Here is a 9,309-nt window from a genome sequence, read left to right as displayed (position 1 = left end):
GTCAGTCATTACACTATGGCTTGACTTTCTAAGTACACTATGCGTTGCCATATGTAGCTGTTCATTTAAGGGATAGGGTTTCATTTTTGTTTTAATAATGTTTTGTGATTCTTTCTGAGTGGTTAAGGGTTAAAATTTGGGAATGGCTTAAAACCAAAAAACTGAAAAGGAGTGCCTAGCACTGGGATTGAACACACTACCCTTAAAGCTGGAGTTAGCGGCTTAAACACCCATCCACCATACACATCTAAAACACCCTAGCTAGCCTCAAGCCAACTAGATGGTAATATGCTCATGAAGCTAGTGAAGAGTATAGCTTTCACATTTTACAAGATCCAAACATATCTCGTAGTCACAGAATCTGCCCCTCCTGTTGTATTATGAAGATACAGGTTGAATCTTATTTAGGAAATCTGGCAAAATTTCCCCTCTACCTGGCTGGGGGGAGAGGTGACAGCAATTGACTTTCTTGTACTTTCCTCCCTTGGTGAGTCTATAATTTTTAGTAATGTACAGACAGCAGGAAGATTAGGTGGAGATGCTCCAAATAGAGATGTTCTAATCTGTACAACATGTTTTCACAGAAGACTGTTGAAAAAAGTCTGGTGGGACTTGGATGAAAAAATTCTGAGAGGGTGAAAATCTCTTTTTAGATAACACTCTGGTCTCACTCTTGACGTCAGAGTGGAGAGTGATGAAAGGATATTTGGGATACATCCAGAGGGAACAAGAGTACATGGGGAGATTCGAATCTGGGATAGAGGTAGTTTCAGTGAAAATAGAGAAAATATAATGTTGATAACATGGTGGATTGGGCTGAAAGTAATGTGCTTTGGAGCAAATAATCCTATGAGCATGCAACTGCAAAGCAAGTACGGGTTTACTGTGCCAATCCAACATCATGGAAGAGCACTCAAACTTGGTCACTCACATCACTGACTGGTTAACCAGGGCATCTGCCTGGTAATCTTCTGTGTTTTATATGACACGAACATGAATGAACCAAATAGTTTCTCTGTTCTATGTCCTGCCAGGGCATGTTTGCATGTGTGTATGTACACTATGTATGTTTGTATGTGTGTGTGTGTGTTTCTGGTGTTATACTGTGTACATAAATGTCTGAAAACTGTGTTTAAATTAGTAAAAGGTGGCTAATGTGTGAATGTTTCTTGTCTCCATTTTGATAAAGGCAATATTTAGTTTTGACTGTTACGGGCAGAAATTACAAATGGGGTTAAGGCTAGAACCCATGTTACAGTTAGGCATTAGGACTATGTTAAATTTAGGAATTAATGTTAGGTTACTGAGGTTCAGGTTTGGTTGAGTTTAAGGTTAGGTCAAAGTAATTGAAAGGTAATCAACTATGGTGTCTCCATTTAGATGAGTAATTGTGTTTGTGCATGTGAATGCTTCTGTTAGTGTATGTGTTGGTCAATGGGGGTTTAAGTCTGCATGAACAACATGAACAACACTACTGAAATTTGCATTCACAAACACACCCATGTGCACACCTACATATGTACATACATACCTACAATACATACATATGCACATAATGTAAACCAGGGCATGTTGGCATGTGAGTTTGTCCTACTTCATGAATATATGTATGCATGCGTCGTTGTTAGTGTGCCCATGGGTGTGCATGGCAATGTAAATCTCAGTGGTGTCATTGGGCCTGCGCTTCCAGGGCACCAGCCCTAGGTGTTATTACAGTTATTACAGTCCCGATTATTTTGATCCAATTCCAAAACTATATTATTTTGGTCTGGTGAGTTGCGATGCTGTGTTTCTCAAGCTGACATCAACACATCTGGGATGGTGTTCGTCAATAAGTGATTTGCGCGCTACAACAATCAGCTTGAGTTTCTAAAACGTCTGGTGACGTCCCTGGTATATCTGAGTGCATGTGAGCATTTACGTAGGCATAAATGCGTATTTCTGTGTGCTTGTGCTGAGATCACATGGCATCCCAGACTCAATGGTCACTAATCTCTCGCTTTTGCCAATATTTCCCCACTATCTGGTTTCATCGGGCTGGGATTACAGAGGATTAGACAGCCGTCCAGAACGTAGACATGTTTTCATTCATTAAAAACAGTCATGACTGCTCCAAAAAAATATATTCACTATGGGTCTAATACATCAACACCCCACTGGGCACACCAGGTCATTTCAGCATAGAAATTCATATTTGGATAAGATGTTGATCAATAAGAATTCAGACTTTATTTGTTTATCTGTTCAAAAACACTACCAGAAGTACTGAATTCCCAATGTCATCACTATGCTTTAAACCAGAAAAGCACAAACAAATTTGGTCAAACAATGGTCAAACAATGTTTTCTGATGTATACACATTTAGTTATGATAAAAATGCATTATCAATTCACTATTTCTAAGCCAATCAATGTGCAAATGGAAAAACACTGCCAGATGTTTTATATCTGTACTTAAAGGGGCATTATGTCAACATCTTGCATTGTTTTATCACAAAATGTCCATAATATATCCGCAGTAATACTGGAATGGTATTGTTTGACAACACTAAGCGCATCATAAAATGTTCCGGTTGTCAAATTGAAAGCTGGACCCTCGCTCTCCTCCATCGGCGTCACTGAGACACAAGATAATCTCTCCTCCATCGGGCTAAAAATCTGGTTTACCAAAAGTGAAACTGAGTAAAGTGAGTGTGCTGTAGGGGAGAGTTGGTCTGAATGGGAACTGCTGTTCCCATTCAGAACTACAACAGGCCCAAATCTATGCAAAAAGAAAAGACGAGACTTGGTGCTTCCTCATCTACCTTACTGGGAACAACCATAAGCTCTCGCAGTGAACCTTAACAACAACTCAAATATTCGACCTAGTTACGGGATGACTAGAGGTGGTTTCCGCTACGGGCCACCTCCAACGTCACTGCTAAGGAACAGACTGCTCTAACCAGAAAGTGACACAACCCTGTAAACAAGTAAATGTTATTGCATTTTCACTATTAAAATGAAGGGCATTGTGTATTCTATTGTATTCTATATATTCTGTGAGACTAATTCAAGAGAACTACTAACACGTAATGGCCTGTCAATTAGATACAGTATGGTTCTAAAAGTTATATGCCAAGTTATATGAACCTAGAAATAACCATATATTTTCCTGTGTATGTATGTGATATATTGCTTGTAGTATTGTTTACGATTTCTTTCACAGTTCAAATGAAAATAGGTATTTTTGTCGGATAAAAATGTTTTAAAGTTTCAACAGATAAGTATGATTGTGATAAAGTCATGACAAAAATAAGTAATTAAATCCTGATGCACTCATTAATGTTATCTTTATTATAAGGACAAAAACAAGTATTGCAATCATAATAAACTAAACTTTTTACTTTTGCTTGGCATATATTACACTGTAACTGACAAGCTTGAAGGACAACACCCAAGCAACATCCACGAAACATACTGAGGTGAGGAACCTGGCAGCCAGTTTCACATTAAAACCCACTGGTGCACCGGAGACTCCTGCAGCCTCAGCGTAGTGAGGAGGTCCATTTGGTGTCAGGTGACTCATGCAGCCTCAGCGTAGTGAGGAGGTCCATTTGGTGTCAGGTGACTCATGCAGCCTCAGCGTAGTGAGGAGGTCCATTTGGTCTCAGGTGACTCATGCACATGTTATCTCTGAAAGAACAAGGTAAACGGGACGTGCGTCACGCCAGTGGACTAGCGTGCGTCATCCGTCCATCCTCTGTCAAACTTGCGTGTCAATCGAACTGACGGGGCTTGAGTCATTTGTCTGCTGTCTGTCAAGTCAACCATCCGTCCACCGAAACTGTGCTACACCAGTGAGAAAGGGGTGAGAGGAGGAGGGGATAGAGCAGTGGGAAGATGAGGATGGATGGACATGAGGGGACCTGTGGGGAAAGGAAGTGAAAAGACAAGGAGATAATAACAATAGGAAGATAATCCGCCACCTTCACTCAGCAATATTAGTGCTACGCTTTTATTCTCTGTATACAGCAATGAGAGACAGGGGTTAGCTCTGATCTGATCCAGATTGGTGCTCAACTCATTGCACCAGATGGACCGGCTCTTCCAGAATTAAAGTCACTTTTTGTTTGCAATGCAGGCAAGCGTTAGCGTATTTATTTTAGAAAGCCATGGACTTGAAGACCTGGTCTGATATTGTCCTACCAATTCCATAGCTTTTTAATGCTGGAACATTCTCCAATACTTCAGACAAGTATCCAAAATCCTACAAATAAACTGAAATTAAAAACATTTGTTGTAATAATTGGTCCATGTGTATACTCAAAAAAGAAAAGGTTCTTGAAGTATCCTTAACTTAGAAACTGTTGGGAAAGCCCTATATGTTTTTCAAGAAGAATTGTTAAAGGGTATTGTAAATAATAAATAGGCCTATAATAAATAATCAATGGTACTTTGAGGTAGCCTGGCTGACGCAACCTATGTTCCTCACAGCACAGGGTTAGCTGTGACTCACTGGTCTGGACAAGAGTCTATTTTAAATCATAATATTCGTTCAGAAAATGTGCAAGCATTTTGATTGGTTCGTATTTACAAGCTATTTGCATATGCAACACCCTGTACGCTATGCCCATACAAGAAATTATGTTTGCTAATAACAAATAGGTAGCTAGCTAGCTATATGAACTGTGGGACATATAGGAGAAAATATAATAATAATAACGGTATAATAATAACCAATAACTTTGTGATGGATCTTTCAGACAAGGAAATAGAAGCTGCACTAATGACTAATGAGTCTTTCAGATTCATTGAAAGCACAACTGGCATATGTTGTCAGATTAGCTGCTGGTGTATAGCATGGACATTTCTATTTTTATTATTTGCATGGCAACAGTTTCCTCTCCTGCTTTAGCAAGTAAGAAGCTTTGTTGATTTTGTAAATTGCTCTTCTTAAATTAGTTTTGAATAAACAGCAAAGAGATGTATTGTCAGACCTGTTATCTTCTAATATCGCTATGCTATCCAGCCACACCCCTTCAGTGTCAACGCCTCTCTCCGACAACATCAAAGCACACTTTTCAGACTTAGGTCATGAGGATTTTGGGTCAGGTGTCAGCCAGGCTGTCTTTGATGAACCATTAAAGCAAATTCTTCTTGGAATAACTTATAGGAATTCCCCCAAGGTGTAATGTACAGACCCCCCAAAGGACCCTGAAATTCTTTTTACATTTTAGAGTCGAAGAATTTCCCAAAAAATTCATAGAGACTAATATCCAAATGTAGATGCTGGACAACATTCCAAGCTGTGTTATATTGAATCAGTTGTACACGAGAGGGTGTGGTGAACTTTATTTTTATCACGGGTGTGCATCAACTCTGTTGTTGGTTTCTCTAGTGTTTCAGACTGGGTATCTGTAAAAGCATTTTGTGAAAACTGCTGATGTTAAAAGCTTAAAATAAATTTGATTGATTGATTGTTTTTGGTTGTAGGTACAAAACGATAACAGCCTCTTCTAATGTTTCTTCTACTAAAGAAGAAAGCCTTTACTCTCTACAAAACTTAAATTTCAGCCCCTGAAGCTTGCTAGAAATTGTAACACTTTAATTGGAACCAGGAACTATGGTCAGATTAGTAGAGATTTACAGTACAGTGCTTTTATTACCAGATTTGTCTGTTTTTAGTGTATGATTATGCTGATAAACAACAAGCCCATTCGTTTATAGCCTTATTGCTTACATTTATAAAAGGGTCCAACCATTCTGGAGGTCACTGTAGAAAATCACTAGAAAAACTACTTACATGCTACTTTACTGTTTTTCTAGCATACCTTCCCCAACTTCTGGTACCACACATACACCAATGGTAAGTGGCTTCCCAAGGTTGAGCAGAACAATAAGCCTATCCGGAAGGCCACTGATGCTTGACTTACCAACGCTGTTCACCATGCCAACGGGGTCAGTAAGTAGGCAACCAACGACATCTCAAATGGCAAAACCAGCAGGGTCACAAATGGCTTTAAGCATAGTATGAGATGATAACATTATATAAAATACAACACAGTAACTTCTCTGTGAAGATTGTCAACTGAAACTTGACCTGTATAAAATTCATATCAGGTATTTTAAACGTTGTTTAACTGTTAGTTGTAGTTGGCTAGCAAACACAAGGGATTACAGTTGACATTCAGCATGACAATGAAATATTAAGAACGAAAGAATGAATGGGTGTTAAAATACAGAACAAATAGACTGAAAAACTGCAGCGACAAGAAATATAGAACTATTCAAATAACAGGGTGTGTCGTATCTGAAGTATTTAATAGACATAAGCTCTCAGACATTGTTCTATTTAGCATAATGGGGACTGCTCGTGCTGTAACAGAGCTACCTTTACCTATATATTTATTCAACATTGTACTTGCAATAATGTTCTGTACTTAGCTACCAATGTTCATGTGGGTGTGGGAATAACAATCTTCCATCCAATGTTTTGCCGGTCTGTGTTAGCGGAGCTGGCCAAGAAGAACGAACGTCTCTAACTGAGTGACTGACTGACTGACTGACTACTCACTGTTAAATAGTGTAATGGTTAGACACGCGGACTGCCATGTAGTCAACCAGGCTTCTATCCTTGCCATGGAACAAACTAATTAGGATTTGTTCAGGATAGGCTTATGATTTACTGGCCAAAAGCTTCAGTAGCTACATTATAGCAAGCCTAGAGTAAAACTGTTTACGGTTATATTACAATGAACAGCCCCGACCAGGAACATATTGCTCTCGATTTCTATTTGCCTAAGCATAGTTCACATAGTGTAGTGGTTGGCCATTCAACTGTCATTGTTTTCTAAAGAAACAAACCAGCCATGGAGTGATTGGAGTCATGGTTTTCTTTATAGGTACTGTATAGCTATTAGCCATCTACAGTAATCTCAAATGTAATGTGTTGAAAGTAGCGTTGCGATCCAGTTCTATCTGTTGTTGGTTTGCATGTTAGATAATGTAGGGTACTATTTTCAGGAACTGTGCAGTTTTGACTAATTGGTTTGAAAATGCAAGAAGTAGACAGACACCACATCTCTACACATGTATTACGTGCACCCACACCAATTTAAATAGCATAGTGGTTAACACAGTCTGTCACATAGGAAACTGCGGACCAAATCCAGCCAGGGCAACAACATTCATCTCTTCTAATGGCTGGCAGGCAGAACTAGGCTTACTTGGTTCCTTTTCTTGTTTAACAGTGAAAAGAATTGTGCAATGATTGGCTTTTCACCATAGGTCAGCTACTTAATGTACTAATTATTAATGTTAGAAATGATACATTAGTGTATAACACAATACAAATGTAGAATGAGATGATAAGGATTTTGCTGTAAAATCGACATTCACTATATTAATCTGTTGAATACCACAGGGTCCAGCCTTCATTGTGAACATTGGGAAAATGTAATGTCTCAAAATAAAACAAGAATACAATTATTTTTCTGATCTCACTACCGCTTCAGCACACGTTCTGACATACAAGAGTGTGTCGTTTAGCTCGCCAAACGCATTCCCACTCTCCCTTTGGCCAATTATTTGGGGAAGAAATCTGATTTACCAAGAAATCTCTCAAATAAGACCAAACACCAAAGGGTCCTCGAGAGTTAAATGCTCTTTAAGCACAGCTGTCATCAGCTCCAGTTCTAGAAAATTATGATGCAAAGCTACCAGTGATAATTGCATGTGATGCCTTTCTTAATGGATTAGGCTCAGTCACTGCACACCAATTATCAGATGTTAGTGAACAGCAAGCAGCCTACGCTTCTCACACTAAGCATACTAAGTATGTATCTAACTATGTACAGATAGAAAAGGGGGCATTAGTTATTGTTTTTTGGGCCACTAGGTTTCATGACTTTTGAATGGGCAGAACTTTGTATTATGCACTGATCACAACACACTGGTAAAGATGTTTGGACCCAAGACAAGGATTTCTTTATTAGTAGCAAGGCTACAAATATGGGAACTTATCCTAGCAGCACTTGAAAATGGAAAAGGTCAAAACATAATGAAGCAACACTGTCTAGAAACGTCCTATTTAATTATAGAAGCACACCTCAGACCAACACAGGCAAGACATCTGCAGAACTGTTCCTGATACAAGAATTTGATCGAGTCTAGCTTTAAGGAGAGTATGCAAGACCAACAGGAAGTGAAGAACGCCAATGTGCAGACACCCAAAACTGCCTTCCAGCCTACACAGAGGTGTTGGTTCAAAACCACAGGGAATGGAAAGGTGAAAAGTGGTTGCCCGGAACCATTGCAAGAGTGTTGGGTCCTGACACTCATATCTCACACAGCCCCAAATGGTAGAAATGTGTCCATGCCATAAATGATATGCATTCTTGAATGTATGAAATGTACATGTGGGGAATTTGGTCAATCAAGCTGATACATTTCTTTCCTACTATGGACCTAGTGGTTTTGACCAAATTCTATTAGCTTCTGGTTAATATGAATAGAGCAATAATGTGGTGGCAGTAATGTATTACTCACTTTGCTCTTTCATGCTGTGATGACGTTAAGAAATCTCATTCTATTACCAATTATTCTTTATGTGTTTGTGCTGGCTGGACAATCGGAGCAGCAGGGCCGGTATTGCATTCACTTTACCGCACCGTTGTGATGAAAAGAGAGCTGAGCCAGAAGGCAAAGCTCTCGATATACCGGTCAATTTTTGTTCCTACCCTCACCTATGGTCATGAAGGCTGGGTCATGACCGAAAGAACAAGATTGCGAGTACAAGCGGCTGAAATAGGTTTTCTCAGAAGGGTGGCTGGCTTCTCCCTTAGAGATAGGGTGAGAAGCTGAAGTAGAGCCGCTGCTCCTTGGCGTCGAAAGGAGCCAGCTGAGGTGGTTCGGGCATCTGGTAAGGATGCCCCCAGGACGTCTCCCTAGGGAGGTGTTCCAGGCATGTCCAGCTGGGAGGAGACCTCGGGGTAGGCTCAGGACTAGGTGGAGAGATTATATTTTGACACTCCCCTGGGAACGCCTCGGGATCCCCCAGTCAGAGCTGGCAAATGTGGCTCGGGAAAGGGAAGTTTGGGGTCCCCTGCTGGAGCTGCTGCCCCCGCGACCCGATACCGGATAAGCGGATGAAGATGAGATGAGACATACAAGGCATTCTAAGGGAGTAACAGCTTTCCAATTTCAGGGGAGGAATGTTGTATATAGCTATACTAAGAAGTTCCTATAATGGTCATTACTGTGTCCCTCACTTATTAGTGGTAATAGTAATAAGTGGGGCTATTAATAGTTGCTTTAAAGGGTATAGAAGATA

This window comes from Esox lucius, chromosome 8 (assembly GCF_011004845.1).
Source record: "Esox lucius isolate fEsoLuc1 chromosome 8, fEsoLuc1.pri, whole genome shotgun sequence".
Taxonomy (NCBI): Eukaryota; Metazoa; Chordata; class Actinopteri; order Esociformes; family Esocidae; genus Esox; species Esox lucius.
The sequence above is the reverse complement of the archived record's forward strand: the minus strand, read 5'-3'. Positions refer to the sequence as shown.